The sequence below is a fragment of the Schistocerca serialis genome, chromosome 4 (genome assembly GCF_023864345.2).
Source record: "Schistocerca serialis cubense isolate TAMUIC-IGC-003099 chromosome 4, iqSchSeri2.2, whole genome shotgun sequence".
Classification (NCBI taxonomy): Eukaryota; Metazoa; Arthropoda; class Insecta; order Orthoptera; family Acrididae; genus Schistocerca; species Schistocerca serialis.
The window spans coordinates 952,434,388-952,450,759 of NC_064641.1; the positions used below are offsets into that span (position 1 = coordinate 952,434,388).

Sequence of the window (16,372 nt, forward strand, 5' to 3'; positions counted from 1 at the left end):
TACTGAAGGCACTAACTACTGATAGGCATAGTTAGCAAATGAAAGATTTTAATGGAGAACAAACAATGTATTTACCTTAATAGTCATCAAAAGTCATAATATATATAGCAGTTCATGACATACAGTCTCACAAATTTCAAAACTCCGCCATCTCTCTCCCCACATCCACCACTGCTGGCGGCGGCTCACCTCCAACTGCACAACGCTACGCGCTGTTAACATCCAGCTGCCCAACGCTACAATGGCGAGTATTACAACAATGCAAAGCAGCCACTGACTGCAGACAGCACAGCCAGTGATTTTCATACAGAGCGCTACGTGGCGTTACCAGTAGGAAAACCTAAACAGCCTACTTACAACCGTAAGGATGTCTTACAGGAGTCTGGCGCTCCAACGTAAGTCCACATTACTATTTAAAATTTACGGTTAATTTCTGACCGATTGCCACTAGGACAATTCTCTATCTGCCTATGGTTTTAGTATACACACCCAGAAACTATGGAGAAATTGGTAACAATGACGGCAGGAGTACTGTACAGAAATTGTGCTATGTACATTGTATATTGCATAGCGGTATTTACAATATGTTCCCTGTTACAAGCTTCTATTGTGATGTAAACTAAGCAATACCCACTAGGGAGAGACTGTTAACAATGATGAGACAAGCACTGTACAGAAATTGTGCTAATTATTTTGCACGTTGTCTAGCGATATTTACAATATGTTCCCCGCTACATGCTTCTATTGCGACGTAAACTGGTCACACTACTAATACAATCACGTTATACGATCGGGTGGTTGATTAGGTTTTCGATCTGTCTTAACCTCTGGTGCCTTCACTTGTATGTCACAGCCCTTACTACTCTAACGCTACAGTTTGTGCCCGGTGCAACAGAGACAGAAGACATTCTCCATTTCACGGGTGATACCTTGTACGCTAACATTCTCTCTGCCCCTCTTACCTTTAATCTGTTTGGCGACAATTTCTATATTCGAATGTAAACGCGTTGGATGATATGAATTACGCTTCATTTACAGCATTTGAAGTGCAATTCGTGTCTGATTACAGGAAAGAGGTGCTTGAAATGACTACTCTGGAGAAAAGTACTGAATTACCTCTTGGTTAATCAGTCTACGCCGGCCAGTGTGGCCGAGCGGTTCTAGGCGCTTCAGTCTGGAACCGCGAGACAGCTACGGTAGCAGGTTCGAATCCTGCCTCGGGCATGGATGTGTGTGATGTCCTTAGGTTAGTTAGGTTTAAGTAGTTCTAAGTTCTAGGGGACTTATGACCACAGCAGTTGAGTCCCATAGAACTCAGAGCCATTTGAACCATTTAATCAGTCTACACGGAAGTACACCAGTAAATTCAACTTTTGTCACTATGCCACGTCCAATACTTTTCCTTGCGTGCCCTTATTCAGCATCATATAATTTGCCTTTTACGTTAAACAGTGTCGAACATTGAATGTAAATGTGATCACTTGAAAATGGACATAAGGCCGAAATCGGATGCATTTAAAAAAAAAAAAACACCTTCACTTGTGACTGGTAGCGCGCTTTCTTCAACATTACCCCGTAACAAAGTACACAATTTGGGCTTGGATAGTGCAACGACACCTCCCAACGCCGTACGTGACCGCTGAGTAGCTTCACTGAACGCGGCTCAGCCTTCCAAATGTGAGTGGAAAACGTTATTACAAGTCGCTCACCCACAAGTGTGGTTTCATAATTAGTACAGTTGAAACGCTGAGAACTTTGTGTCCAGTAATCACTTAAGTAATCGAGATTTGTCCAGGTAATGGTCACGAGCTTACGGAACGATGGTACTCTCAGTCTTAAGAACCGCCCGAAGCAATCTGAAATGAAATCGGCGTGGAGCGATTAAGCGAGCGGTAATTGCGGTGTTTGACCGCAGCCGGTGTGCTCGGCGTCCGCCACCCACCCGCGTGGCTTAACAGCTAGCAGCTCCATCCTGGGCCCGGCTTCCAGGCGGCGCTGACCCCTGTTCTGACTGCACCAGCAGAAGCCTCGGCCAGGCAGCGACACCGCTCTGCGGTCTCTACCCTGTGCAGGGGCCGTGTACAGGCGGCAATTACGGCGCTGCCGCTGTGCAGGGCAGCGGCCGGAACAACCGACACACCTTTCGGCGGACTCACAACTTCCCTCCCGACCTGTTGCAGTGTGACGCGACCTGCACTTATAAAAAGCAAAAGAGGCGGGGTGAGGCGGCTAGAGCGAGCTGCCGGAAATGTGTGGCATTTTGTAACCATCCAGTAAGACACCTTTTTATTCCCAGCCAAAATTCAGGGTGGGGCAAATAAAGCTGTCCCAGAGAACAGACGTCCAGGGTACAAAGAAAGACAGCGGACGACAGGAAATACAGTGAAAGGTCTCTGTTGGATTCCTTTCATGTTAATTCCTTAAAACTGTTGTCATTTACGGCATACATTCCACTTCTAAATTTACTGTGGTGTTTCTATCTGGCAGGAGACTGAGAAGTGGAACGTGTTACTTTTACACATAAACAAGAACGATCTGTCACACTACTACACTTTAAAACACAGTTTATTTGTAATTCATGTCACACAGTCTCATACGGAACCTACATCCGCTTTCTTTTATATACTGTATATGATAAGATACTGTCATCCGCCTTCCCTTCTGTGTGAAAGGATGAATGAGCAAATGTATTTCTAGTTGAATGCTTGATGGTAGCAGACAAGCCTGTCTGCTAGAGAACAGTAGGACCAACGTCAGAAGAGGTAGCTACGCTTTCTAAAAGCAAAGAGGTTTCTATTCTTAGTATGGTCCTGTCCGTCCATTGTCATGTTGGTATAGGAAGCTGCCTCTCTGGTCACTTCCGTTTGTATCTGTGAGGCACCCTCGGTAGGGGCCCACGCCAGTCTGTCCGCAGCGAGCGTCTGAAGTGGTAAGATCTCCAGCTAACCGCGTCTCTGCTAAGTCCGTAGGACAATGCATTTCTTAAGTTCAGCCTAACTGAAAATTTAATCACCTTTATTTCAGGTTTAAATCTAAAATATCTTATATCTTAAATTGCAACACAGTGTAATTCATGTGTGAAGTTCAGAATATCTTCCAGTAGTTGCTTTGTCACTACTTTGTGAGTAAAGTGGAACCACGTGTTGATGATCCGTAACTCTAACTAAGATCTTCAATCTTAAGTGTGTGTGTTATTTTATGAATGTAGTGTTCTATGCAGTCTCCCAATCTTGGCTCCATATTTGATGTGTTCCGTAAGATTACAAACTCACATTTTCACAACCCTAAATAAGGCACCAGTTTAGTTATGAATGAAGTTTAATATGCTGAAATTTTAACGGTACAATGATCAATGTTAAAATAAATGTCTAAATACAAACTGATTTATTTCTTTTTATTTAAGTTTCTCTTTATATAATCACCGGTTGTCGTAAGATGACTATTAAAAGAATATAATTAATGTTAGTCTGGTTGGGAATTTAGTAAGCTAGACTGGCTACCTGGTGAAACAGTTGCTCAGTAATGCAAGGTTAACTTCCCCAGATAGCTCACAGCTTTTAACCTGCTTTTACTGTCTTGAATATCAGCACCGCTTTCAGAACAACTTAATGCATCAACTTTACAACAGTACTAACCTGACTATAGCGGATTTTAAAAATGACCACCATTCCATGTCTTGGCACTTTTGGGCCATGGTTAACAACTTGCTGAAGGCGTATCGAAGCTGCACTGTTGGAATTGCTGCGATCTCATCCGAAATGTTTTGCTACGAGGGTTCTTTGCGATACGTCTTAGACTTCAGGGCTCGTCACACAAAATAATCGCACACTCACAGATCAGGTGAACTGAGTGGCCAGCTGGGGCCGCGACCAGACTGACCTCTGGCCAAGTAGTCGTCCACACTCGACGTTACACGCCTGTCTCTTTCGACAGGCGTCGGGTTGATTTGTTAGGACACTGCAGCGTTTTCTGGTGAACTGCAGCCAAATTTTCTGTTCTGTCGCCACGATTCAGAATATTTTTGACCTGTTCAAAAGAGATCCTGTCTGATACCATTTTCGGTCAACGCGTTGCATGGCAATCCTTGCTAGCACGTTGACACCATTAAACAGCTCAGCAAACAAGTAAACACTGCCAAAAATAGCACGGAGTCCACAACAGGCTCCTGCCATCAAAATTAGTACAATTTGTTCAGCTATTTTCACTTTGTATCCAGTCTAGACCAACGTATCTATATTTGCGGCATAATAGGACTATTGCAGGTATTATTAACATTGATTTAAAGACTGTTAGGAAGTTACTACGATGACACGGTGCAGTGCATGTAGTTTTATTGAAAGTCGTTAATCCAGTAGTCAGTCGTTTCTTTTGCAAAGAACAAACTGAGTGTAGTGTGCGCTTTCTTTCATTACTCGCTGCGTGTAAGTGAGAGAGTTTGTTGTTCTTTATCATTTACTAGTCTTTGGAACTTAACGATGGCTCTTGTGGAGGAACGCTATTAAGAGGTTACGATGCGCATTCTAGGGACCCACTTGCGATTTCGGTGCCGGTAAATTAATTTTTTCGGAGAATTTCCATTTTGGGTCCAATGTAGCCGTTACTCACGCGAGACAGAATATAAAATCTTGAACTTTAGTGGTAGACATGCAATCTGCAGTCAACTGTAGGAGCCGCAAGGACGTCCAGAAAGTAAAAGCAAAGGGCATGAAATGCTCACAGAGTTTTTCTTTTCGACCAACTTGGCAACTCTGCGTTCAGAGGTAAGGTGTTGGCAGTAGAACGCACGCTCGTTTGTCTCGAGTGGCCGAAAACTCTCGCTGTAGCACCTGCCGTGTTGAAGTGAGTGCGTCCACTCGGAATCGCGCCGGATACGAGGTGAGGTACGGTTTCTGCTTGCAAAGCGAAACGCGCCGTTCCACACTTTTAGAGAAATCATAACTGTTGTGATGAATCGTGAAAACGTGTACAAGTGGTGTCGTGACTTAAAATGTGGCTGAACGAGATTTCGTGATGAATAAAGGAGTGAACCTCCTTCAGTCGCGCCTGCTGAAACGGTCAACGAGATCGAAGAAATGATTCGTGCGAACCGTCGATTGACTTTGCAAGGGATGAACGCAACTTTTCCGGAAATTCTCACATATCTTCTGCATCAAACATGCGATGGACGGTCATATTGACCGTCTTAGATTGCCCTACCCAGAGATAGCGCGGTGTGGGCACCTCACGATGGGCAGTTAGGTAGATAGCTGAGAGCGCAACCACCAACTGGACAAGCAGGGTTTCTCAAGTGTTAACAGAAACTGAAACATATTGCAGAAAGCATGACGTGAGTCACCGGGCGCCGCTGCTGGTAAAATGATCGGTAAACCGAGTAGTAGGTGGTCGATAGCGGCGCGTGGCCGACAGACGAGCGAGAATGAGACTGTCGCTAAAGAATTCAAAATCACGCCGATAGCAACTAAGAATATTAAAAAAATATTGTAATAAATGTATTACTGGCTTTGTAACGACCTCATCACCCCCGCGGGCTCAAATTACACTTAATTTAAAAGGACTTGTTCGTATTTATCATGAATCATTTGTACCAGAGGTATGTAGGCCGAGCATTACTGCAAAAATCTAAAACAATATATCTGCATTGGATTTAACTTTTGGTAACTGTGATTTTTAAATTCAAACTCCAGCGGAATTCTAATAAAAAAAAAAGTTCAAATGTGTGTGAAATCTTATGGGACTTAACTGCTAAGGTCATCAGTCCCTAAGCTTACACACTACTTAACCTACATTATCCAAAGGACAGACACAAACACCCATGCCCGAGGGAGGACTCGAACCTCCGCCGGTACTACAATTTGATCGTTTGACACGATGCTCTGCAACTCAGTTTCAAGTCGGGATGGATAATAACAGTTCTTATAAGGAAAGAGGGAGAATATTAAATGGAAGTTGCACTCTGTTTACTCTGTGTAAGTGAGTTATTCTTACGAGGGCAGTTCAATAAGTAATGCAACACATTTTTTTTCTCGGCCAATTTTGGTTGAAAAAACCGGAAATTTCTTGTGGAATATTATCAAACATTCCCGCTTCGTCTCGTATAGTTTCATTGACTTCCGACAGGTGGTAGCGCTGTACGGAGCTGTTAAAATGGCGTCTGTAACGGATGTGCGTTGCAAACAACGGGCAGTGATCGAGTTTCTTTTGGCGGAAAACCAGGGCATCTCAGATACTCATAGGCGCTTGCAGAATGTCTACGGTGATCTGGCAGTGGACAAAAGCACGGTGAGTCGTTGGGCAAAGCGTGTGTCATCATCGCCGCAAGGTCAAGCAAGACTGTCTGATCTCCCGCGTGCGGGCCGGCCGTGCACAGCTGTGACTCCTGCAATGTCGGAGTGTGCGAACACACTCGTTCGAGATGATCGACAGATCACCATCAAACAACTCAGTGCTCAACTTGACATCTCTGTTGGTAGTGCTGTCACAATTGTTCACCAGTTGGGATATTCAAAGGTTTGTTCCCGCTGGGTCCCTCGTTGTCTAACCGAACACCATAAAGAGCAAAGGACAACCATCTGTGCGGAATTGCTTGCTCGTCATGTGGCTGAGGGTGACAATTTCTTGTCAAAGATTGTTACAGGCGATGAAACATGGGTTCATCACTTCGAACCTGAAACAAAACGGCAATCAATGGAGGGGCGCCACACCCACTCCCCTACCAAGAAAAAGTTTAAAGCCATACCCTCAGCTGGTAAAGTCATGGTTACAGTCTTCTGGGACGCTGAAGGGGTTATTCTGTTCGATGTCCTTCCCCATGGTCAAACGATCAACTCTGAAGTGTATTGTGCTACTCTTCAGAAATTGAAGAAACAACTTCAGCGTGTTCGTAGGCACAAAAATCTGAACGAACTTCTCCTTCTTCATGACAACGCAAGACCTCACGCAAGTCTTCGCACCCGAGAGGAGCTCACAAAACTTCAGTGGACTGTTCTTCCTCATGCACCCACAGCCCCAATCTCGCGCCGTCGGATTTCCATATGTTTGGCCCAATGAAGGACGCAATCCGTGGGAGGCACTACGCGGATGATGAAGTAGTTATTGATACAGTACGACTTTGGCTCCGACATCGACCAGTGGAATGGCACCGTGCAGGCATACAGGCCCTCATTTCAAGGTGGCGTAAGGCCGTAGCATTGAATGGAGATTACGTTGAAAAATAGTGTTGTGTAGCTAAAAGATTGGGGAATAACCTGGTGTATTTCAATGCTGAATAAAACAACCCCTGTTTCAGAAAAAAAATGTGTTGCATTACTTATTGAACTGCCCTCGTAGAAAGTGGTGCTTTTTACTCAAGAACTCAAGAAGAGTATTAACCACATCCCGTGCTAGCCACTTTCAAATGTTCAAATGTGTGTGAATTCCTAACGGACCAAACTGCTTAGGTCACCAGTCCCTAGACTTACACACTACTTGAACTAACTTATACTAAGAACAACAAAAACACCCATGCCCGAGGGAGGACTCGAACCTACGTCGGGAGAGGCCGCGCAGTCCGTGGCATGACGCCTCAAACCGCGCGGCCACTCCGTGCGGCCTAGCCACTTTCTGAGCAGGCAAAGCTCAAAGTTATTAATTCAGGACTGGATTACTACCATGAGATAGCAGTTATTACGGGGATAATTATTCAGTTCTCATATTCGTGTGGCATCTCCCTAAACCGGTAACTTGTACTCAGTGTGGCTACGTTCCTACGGGCCAGTTGGTCGACATCCTCCCAAAAACATTAAGCGCCTCAAGTATGTAAGGAGTCCGCCATAAACAGTTGCTGACAACGGTTTTTGAAAATGGTGTGCGAAGTGCGTACTGAAAAAGTTTCGCGTCTCACCACAATGTCAATAGGATCATATGTCCATGTACATGTCCCGCGCTCCTCGAAATGCAAGATGATCAATTCCTTGATTCTACCGTTACTGGCAACGAAACGTGAGTAGTCCACCACGCCCACAAGACGAAAAGACAATCAATCCAGTGGCGACATCCCTCCTCAACATCAGTGAAAGCCGGCCGGATTAACCGTACGGTTCTAGACGCTACAGTCTGGAGCCGAGAGACCGCTACGGTCGCAGGTTCGAACCCTGCCTCGAGCATGGATGCGTGTGATGACCTTAGGTTAGTTAGGTTTAATTAGTTCTAAGTTCTAGGCGAGTGATGACCTCAGAAGTTAAGTCGAATAGTGCTCATAGCCATTTTTTTGAACCATCAGTGAAAATATTCAGCGTTCTTGCCGGAAGATCACGGCCTCTGTCTTCTGGGACCGTAGACATATTTGCCTCGTCGAATTCATGCTGCGTGGCACTGCGACATCATAAAGCAATTCAGTACTCTGTCGGCTGGGACTTCAGCAACAACCCTCCTCACAGCTCCTGTCTCGCACTTTCAGATTTTCGTCTGTTCGCCTCTCTGGAGTTGTTTGTAGCTAGAGAAACGACGATTAGGTACAGAGCGCCGCGAAAAATGGGCCAAAGAAGCAACACGTGTCGAAGAAGGTATGAGATCTCGGGTCACAAAGTGCATTGAGAAAGAAGGCGAGTACGTCGAAAAGTAGTGCTGTGTACATCTGTGAATTATAAAGTTTTCACACGCATATTTCCTTTTCGGCTTTTAAACTACTGAGAATTGTTAATTTGTGGACATGCTTTGTAAATCCAGAAAGAGTAAGATGTGGAGGTGTGGTTTTCGCTGACCTTTACATGACACTGTAGCGATCTGTCTGACTTAGGTAAATAAGTCTGACTACTTATAGCTACTGAATTACAAGAGTTACTATTATTTTTAGAAGTAACTGTGTTCTCTGTATTGGGAAAAGCCTTCGATCAGGACTTTAGAGCCATAAAAAGGAGCGTCATCAAATAGTACCAAGACAACAGCGCCGCAAAGCACGGATACCCCATCACCGGAAGATGTCTTTTGTGTGTGTAATGTGACAGTCATATCAGTTGACCAAAGTGTCATCTTTTGCACTGATACTTGCTATAGAGCGAATCCGTAGAGACAATGCAGGATGTTGAATTTAATCTGGACTTACCGCAGCACATGCCATGTGATATGGCATTTCGTGTCTTCGTGTGTGTTTCCTTGCAGGTTTCTTGTTTTAAGTTTCCCCACACAGAAAAGTTAAGATGTGTGATGTTCCATCATCTTTCGGGCGTGCACTCGGGACAGCGACAATTCTTCTAGCGATATTTCGGCTGGAAACCTCCCAGCCGTCTTCAAGGCGAGTCGGAAACTGAGACCGTAGCCTTTGCGCGTGCCTACTTATACGGAGAGTCACGTGATACAAAGCTGCTGAGGATTGAAAGCGCATGCGTCAAAGATATCAAAGTCGCCACTACTGCGCTAGTCATAGATAAGATGTATATAGCATTGACAAAACATATAAGCGCTGAGTGCAAACAAAATAGTGCTGCTGCGAAACCACCGTTCTTGTAAATAAATAATTAATCTTTAAAAGTGGTAACATCTGTCGGAAGTGAAGATGCAGAAATTCTTTCCGAACGAAAGTGTGAAATAAGCGGGTTCCAAGCATTGTCAAGATGAAATACTTCGTCACGGTTTAGCAGGTTGTCGGCTAGTTGTATTTCTACAGCTTCCTTAACAACTGAGTCTCAGAAAGATGAAGCAGTAGTTAAAATCTTATCATCTGTATAATCCATGGCATGGCCAGTAGAACTGCAATGTTCGGCAACTGCTGATTTGTTGGACTGAAGAAGACGTGTGTACCGCTGGTGTTCGACGCATCGTTCCTGTACAGTGCGCGTGGTTTGCCCTGTGTAACGTGTGCCACACTCACAAGGGATTTCATAAACTCCCACCTTTCGCAAGAGCAGATCATCCTTAACGGATCGCAACAAGGGTGCAGTCTTAGCTGGTGGGCGGAATATCACATCCACTTTAGGTTTCTTCCAGATTCTAGCGATTTTAGAAGAAACATTACCCACGTATGGGAGAAAGGCTGTAGATTTCACTTCCCTTTCCACTTCCTCATCCTTTTCCTGTGATTTTTCTGCAGTTTTTATTTGCAGGGCTTTCTTAATCTGCTGTTGCGAATAGCCATTTCTCCTAAAAACTGCCTCCAGGTGTATAAGCTCATCCTGTAGGCTGCCAACATCAGACACTACATGAGCCCTGTGGACCAAAGTTTTCAGAACACTCATAATTTGCGACGGATGGTGGCAGCTAGACGCCTGCAAATACAGGTCTGTGTGTGTGTGGGCTTACGGTATACGCAATGACCTAGGGATCAATCTTCTTTCCGGCGAACCAGCACATCCAGAAACGGTAAACAGCCATTCTTCTCTCGCTCCATAGTGAACTTGATGTTTCCGTGAATGGAATTGAGATGTTCCAAAAACTCTATCAGTTTATCCTCTTCGTGGGGCCACACTATGAAAGTGTCATCCACGTATCTCCAGAAGGCCGTCAGTTTTAATACTGCTGAGTTGAGGGCTTTGTCTTCAAAGTCCTCCATAAACAAATTAGCCACCAGGGGAGAATGAAGGCTCCCCATAGCGACACCGTCAATTTGTTCGTAACATTGTTCATCAAATAAAAAATGAGTGGAGGTTAATGCATGCTTAAACAAAGCTGTTATATCATCCTCAAACTTGCTGCTAATGAGATACAGGGAGTCAGCCAGAGGTACTTTGGTGAACAACGATACCACGTCAAAACTAACTAATAAATCTGTGCTATTGAGCTTCAGACCTTTCAACCTACTGATAAAATCCGACGAGTTGCGGATATGATGTTCACATTTCCCCACAAAAGGTCCCATACGTGGCTAATGTTTCTTCTAAAATTGCTAGAATCTGGAGGAAACCTAAAGTGGGTGTGATATTCCGCCCACCAGCTAAGACTGCAGCCTTGTTGGGACCCGTTAAGGATGATCTGCTCTTGCGAAAGGTGGGAGTTTATGAAATCACTTGTGAGTGAGGCAAAAGTTACATATGGCAAACCACGCGCACTGTACAGGAACGATGCGACGAACACCAGCGGTACACTTGTCTTCTTCAGTACAACAAATCAACAGTTGCCGAACATGGCATTTCTACTGGCCATGCCATGGATTATAAAGATGTTAAGATTTTAAGTACTGCTTCATCTTTCTGGGACTCAGTCGTTAAGGAAGCTGTAGAAATACAACTAGCCGACAACCTGCTAAACCGTGACGAAGGATTTCATTTTGACAATGCTTGGAAACCGCTTATTTCACACCTTCGTTCGGAAAGAATTTCTGCATCTTCACTTCCGACAGATGTTACCACTTTTAAAGATTAATTATTTATTTACAAGTACGGCGGATTCGCAGCAGCACTATTTTGTTTGCACTCTACGCTTATATACACTCCTGGAAATGGAAAAAAGAACACATTGACACCGGTGTGTCAGACCCACCATACTTGCTCCGGACACTGTGACAGGGCTGTACAAGCAATGATCACACGCACGGCACAGCGGACACACCAGGAATTGCGGTGTTGGCCGTCGAATGGCGCTAGCTGCGCAGCATTTGTGCACCGCCGCCGTCAGTGTCAGCCAGTTTGCCGTGGCATACGGAGCTCCATCGCAGTCTTTAACACTGGTAGCATGCCGCGACAGCGTGGACGTGAACCGTATGTGCAGTTGACGGACTTTGAGCGAGGGCGTATAGTGGGCATGCGGGAGCCCGGGTGGACGTACCGCCGAATTGCTCAACACGTGGGGTGTGAGGTCTCCACAGTACATCGATGTTGTCGCCAGTGGTCGGCGGAAGGTGCACGTGCCCTTCGACCAGGGACCGGACCGCAGCGACGCACGGATGCACGCCAAGACCGTAGGATCCTACGCAGTGCCGTAGGGGATCGCACCGCCACTTCCCAGCAAATTAGGGACACTGTTGCTCCTGGGGTATCGGCGAGGACCATTCGCAACCGTCTCCATGAAGCTGGGCTACGGTCCCGCACACCGTTAGGCCGTCTTCCGCTCACGCCCCAACATCGTGCAGCCCGCCTCCAGTGGTGTCGCGACAGGCGTGAATGGAGGGACGAATGGAGACGTGTCGTCTTCAGCGATGAGAGTCGCTTCTGCCTTGGTGCCAATGATGGTCGTATGCGTGTTTGGCGCCGTGCAGGTGAGCGCCACAATCAGGACTGCATACGACCGAGGCACACAGGGCCAACACCCGGCATCATGGTGTGGGGAGCGATCTCCTACACTGGCCGTACACCACTGGTGATCGTCGAGGGGACACTGAATAGTGCACGGTACATCCAAACCGTCATCGAACCCATCGTTCTACCATTCGTAGACCGGCAAGGGAACTTGCTGTTCCAACAGGACAATGCACGTCCGCATGTGTCCCGTGCCACCCTACGTGCTCTAGAAGGTGTAAGTCAACTACCCTGGCCAGCAAGATCTCCGGATCTGTCCCCCATTGAGCATGTTTGGGACTGGATGAAGCGTCGTCTCACGCGGTCTGCACGTCCAGCACGAACGCTGGTCCAACTGAGGCGCCAGGTGGAAATGGCATGGCAAGCCGTTCCACAGGACTACATCCAGCATCTCTACGATCGTCTCCATGGGAGAATAGCAGCCTGCATTGCTGCGAAAGGTGGATATACACTGTACTAGTGCCGACATTGTGCATGCTCTGTTGCCTGTGTCTATGTGCCTGTGGTTCTGTCAGTGTGATCATGTGATGTATCTGACCCCAGGAATGTGTCAATAAAGTTTCCCCTTCCTGGGACAATGAATTCACGGTGTTCTTATTTCAATTTCCAGGAGTGTATTTAGCTATATACATCTTATCTATGACTAGCGCAGTAGTGGCGACTTTGATATCTTTGACGCATGCGCTTTCAATCCTTTAGTAGCTTTGTATCACGTGACTCTCCGTATAAGTAGGCACGCGCAAACGCTATGAACTCAGTCTCCGACTAGCCTTGCAGATGGCTGGGAGGTTTCCAGCCGAAATATCGCAAGAAGAATTGTCGCTGTCCCGAGTGCACGCCCTAAAGATGATGGAACATTATGTCCGCCGGGAAAACTTCAAGAAGCACAAGAGGTGTGATGTTTGGAGAAGTTGTACGCCATTTTCTCTTTCCCGAAAATGAGAACCTAAGGTCTTAAAATATTCTGTTCAGGAGGTCTGTTGCTATACATGATGAATGGGATATCCGCCTTTTTGATATCACACGGCAGGCATGGCCGCTATTCGAATGTATTTCTGTCTAAATAATTATTCTATTAAACCGATAATTCAGAAAATTTATTTGCACATAAATAATTCACGGATAAAGTGATTATTCTTTTCTGGGAATAAAAGCAATTATTTTTTATTTATTGCTCGTAAACTAACTTACGAATAATTAGAGCACTGTTGCATTAGTGCACGTTTATAAGCCGAAAGCTCGGCAGATGATGAAGACACCGAGAATGTATGAACTGACTAGGAAATTGTTCTGAGAGTTTAGTAAGACAACTTAATTGTGATGGAGGATTGGAATTCGATAGTAGAAAAAACAGGGATTCGTAGTGCCTGAATAGTAGAAGTTCTTGTACAGCACACGAGACATTCATTTCCACTTTTGAAAAGATGCAATATAAACGTGCAGTCAACAAAGCAGTGGAAGGGAATACAAAGGTCTAAAAAGGAGGTTTCACAGACAAGTGCAAAATGTCTAAACAGGAATGTGTAGAGAAAAATGCAAGATTGTAGAATCATGAGTGACAAGTGGAAAATAGATTCCCTCTATACGAAAATTAAAGAGACCCATGTATGAATACTGTCTTTATTTTTTTTGGAATAAACGTAGTAGAAAGTTGTGCTGAGAGAGGAATACTAAAGATTAGATGCGACCATCAAGTAGCTGACGAAGATGTACGGAATCGATATGGGGAGAAATGAGCTTTATTAGACGATGCGATCAGAAGAAAGGATAGGCTGATAAGGCACATTCTCAATATCCTCGGTTTAGTATAGTAACGGAAGGGAGTTTGGCGGTGGGGATAATATCGGAAGACAAAGCCTCGAATACAGTAATCAGCTCTAGTCGATGTAGCCTGCATTACTTTTGCAGAAATGGAAAATTCGTATAGCTAGGGCCGCCCGTCGGGATGACCGTTCGCCTGGTGCAAGTCTTTCGAGTTGACGCCACTTCGGTTTATTGTGTGTCGATGGGGATGAAATGATGATGATAAGTACAACACAACACCCAGTCCCTGAGCAGAGAAAATCTCCGACCCACCCGGGTATCGAACCCGGGCCATTAGGTATCACATTCCGTCGCACTGACCACTCAACTACAGGGGCGGACGTTTGCAGAGATGAAGTGGCGAGACAGTGTGGAGAAGTCCACCGGACCAGTCTTCGGATTGCAGACCACAACAACAATACTCGATCAGCACTCTTCACATAGAACAATGGTTTGTTTCTGTGACGCTTTGTGGTTTGTGTTTGAGAAACAATTAAATGACGCCTCAGTCGGAGTCGGCGGATCAGCGGGTATGCTCCACGCCACGCATGTCAATGTCGGGGTTTCGATCCCCCTTCGATCGTAGTATTTTTTTCCCTTATTTATCGTTTCTTTCGTCACTAGCAATGCTTTTCACTCAGGAAAATGCCACGTTGCGCAGTGCTTCGGCGTCCACTTCAAACTGTAGGTCCCCTCTACAATACGGTAGATAAGTACAGATTTCCGAGGAAGGCAGAGGATATCACTTCCAACAGGAGCATGACTACTGAAGTACTGCGGTGTTGAAACGAACATTCTGGTTGATGAGTGCGTAACGTATTTTGCAGTGTAACAGATGTAACGCGAAAATGATACGTAGAGGCCCAACAGAAGTGACTATGTACGTGCCTGTACTTCGTCTGCCCCCCCCCCTCCTTCTTCCGCAGACAAGTGGAAACACTGTACGTAAATGGGCATAGATAAGTAGTCAAGCAAGAAGGGCTAATTTTCAATAATTCCTTTCATTCTTCCAATACTGCGAAACCTAGCACACTTGTCCGTCGTTTACGCAGATTTCTCTTGTTTGCAGTGCTACGAAATGAGTGTCCAAAATCAGGACTCAGTAGCCTTCTAAAATGGCGACGTTAAGTTGTTTCGACTATGATAATTCTCTCTAAATCGAAACGTCGTTGTCATTGGACGCACTCCACTTTACACAGAAAGTTCGAACGTAAAATTATTTTTGACTTCATATTACTTGTTGGCAACGGCTTTGCCGCAGTGGATACACCGGTTCCTGTCAGATCACCGAAGTTAAGCGCTGTCGGTCATGGCCGGCACTTGGATGGGTGACCATCCGGGCCGCCATGCGCTGTTGCCATTGTTCGGGGTGCTCTCAGCCTCATGATGGCAATTGAGGAGCTACTCAACCGAATAGTAGCGGCTCCGGTCAAGGAAAACCATCGTAACGACCGGGAGAGCGGTGTGCTGACCACACGCCCCTCCTATCCGTATCCTCATCTGAGGATGACACGGCGGTCGGATGGTCACAATGGGCCTCTTGTGGCCTGACGATGGAGTGCATATTACTTGTTGATACAATGTTACTGAAACTAGCAGAAGTTGGCCTAATAATTTAACATTGAACTTTCTGAGCAACATAAACCGAAAACATGAGGAACAAGCTTTTTGCTATAGCGTTTACGCTAAACAGACGATCGCCGGCCGCAGTGGCCGAGCGATTCTAGGCGCTACAGCCTAGAACTGCGCGACCGCTACGGTCGCCGGTTCGAATCCTGCCTCGGGCATGGGTGTGTGTGATGTCCTTAGGTTAGTTAGGTTTAAGATGTTCTACGTTCTAGGGGACTGATGACTTCAGAAGTTAAGTCCCATAGTGCTCAGAGCCATTTGAACCATTTTGAAACATTTTGAAACATACGATTAATGACGAAGTCGATTCAAAATTTGGACAGTCAGAAATTGTTGTTTGCGACTTTTCCCACAACAGTAATAATAGGTGGGCTAAAAAGTAGTGTGGCAACTGTCGCCGTAAGAAAGCTGGACAGGAGCAAGAATGGTTAGTGAACGAATTAACACACTAAACAAAGTATTTGCTCGTATTTCTCCAAGCGGACGAAGACTCATTAAGATAATGTAGCAAGCAGCTCGTCATTGTCAACAAGGAAGAGTCTCGCTGTACTAAGCACAGACTACGGTGTTGAAGATGTGACAGGGCGGCGTCTGTGGAGAGCCATGTGGCGAAGTGGCTCCGAGCACCGGTGGAAGTCTGGCGGTCCTATGTCGCGGCGGCAGTGGGCGCTCGTGGTACCGAGCTGCTGGAGTTGTGGCTCAGCGGGCGCGCACCACTGAGTCCGCCAGATCCCACG

At 45.8% G+C, this 16,372-nt stretch overlaps 1 pseudogene; it reads left to right on the forward strand.

The window, feature by feature from the left end:
* The first annotated feature begins 15,248 nt into the window (after positions 1-15,248).
* Positions 15,249-15,366, forward strand: LOC126476092 (5S ribosomal RNA; annotated as a pseudogene).
* Positions 15,367-16,372: the final 1,006 nt, after the last annotated feature.